This window comes from Octodon degus, unplaced genomic scaffold, assembly GCF_000260255.1.
Source record: "Octodon degus isolate 3935 unplaced genomic scaffold, OctDeg1.0 scaffold00025, whole genome shotgun sequence".
Lineage (NCBI taxonomy): Eukaryota > Metazoa > Chordata > Mammalia > Rodentia > Octodontidae > Octodon > Octodon degus.
In genome coordinates this window covers 12,025,342-12,027,012 of record NW_004524601.1, presented here as the reverse complement: position 1 = coordinate 12,027,012, position 1,671 = coordinate 12,025,342, and positions in this window count along the sequence as shown.

Sequence of the window (1,671 nt, the reverse complement as noted above, 5' to 3'; positions counted from 1 at the left end):
TCAACTCTTATCAATAAATTATAGTACATAATGCAGAAAGTAAAAAAGATTGAATTAGTGAATAATGACATGCATATACCCAACCCTGGAGAGTAAGTAGTTTGGAAAAGAAATAGCAGCTTTTACTCTTAGGGTCTCCATGTAAGTTGCTGCTTCTTTTTCAGAATTTCCTTTGCCTTCCCCTTTTGTAATGCACTCTGCATAAAATGAATTCAGGTTTCTTTGGAGTCATTAATCACCCAGTAAAAAAAGGGTTGGGGTAATGTTAAATATATGCAAATAAAGGTATTTTTACCCTCAGTTTTTACACAGCTTTGTCTATAAACAGGAAGATATATGTGTGTTTATATGCAAAATCACCTATTTAGCTCATAAAAATGTTTTAGTAGTGCTATCTATTTTTCCAGCTTTGTCTCTTTTCTTATTTTACAAGATAACATGTAAGGCAAAAAAATGTTAGATTTTTCCCATTAAAATATTTTGGACAAAATTACAAGAAAGAATGGAGGAAGGTATTTTCACAATCAGGAGAAAATTAGAAACTAGAACACAGAATTCTCTATAACTCAATAAGAAAGATTACAAATGATATACAAAAGTACATTATGCACAACTAAACTGAAAAATAAACTAGTCCTAAACAGCCATAGATGTATCAATGGGAAGAAATAACTAGATTTGTTAAATAAAGTAAGTTCTAAGTGCTTATTCACATTGGGTATAATTTATTTAAATTTAAAACTTGAGCAAATACTATAAATATATAGAGATAAAATGTGTCTCCAAAAGAGAGATACAAAGGAATTGAACATCCAGTTGTTCATGAAACATTTTTAATGACAAATCTAAATCTAATGTGACAAAATGTGTACTTTCTTAAAATGTAGGGGATGCTTTAGGTTAGTTGAAGTATTTTCAGTGTTTATATTTTAGATCACAAGGCTTTCAATCTCTATGGTACAAAGCAGTGTCAGTGTTGCTTTGTGTTATTCGAAGAAGTAGGAAAATGAGATTGGTATTTTGAAAACTTCTCCCCACAGTTGGCTGACCTTTGTAGCCAGCATTTCTAGAAACACTCGTGGACACTCCTAGAAGTGTTTCACTCATCTCTTAGATAATCTTTCAGTCCAGTCAAAGAAATGGTCACATAGAGAAGAAGAGAATGAGATTTACTCAGAAGAACTAACCTCTAGCCTATCCATTTAGAAATCAACATTAAGCCTGAAAATCAGACAATCCTGGCAATTTAGAATTGCCAGCATAAACAGAGGCTTACACATGCAAAATGTAAAGTTTAGCTGTTATTTATTGTATTTATTTGCTTTCTTGTGTGCTTTTTCTATAATGTGCCTTATTTATTAGCACTATTAGTCATACAAACTGCTTCACTCGGTTGAGTTTTAAACAAAATCACAGTTTTCAGCTTTGAGTATAGTTTATTTGAGCATTTTTTATGACATTGTTATTGTGAATTTCTCCCTACTGTACACTCACTTTATTTTTGGTCCCCACGTGTAACTTTCAAAAGAAATAACCTGATAGTTCAGAAACAATGAAATATTGGACAAGCCATACATTCTGTCTCAATGTGTAGTGATATGAAGAAAACTAGAGAGAATATTTCTTAGTATCTCTAAGTTTTCAGATTTTATTGTATACAGTCCTATGAGG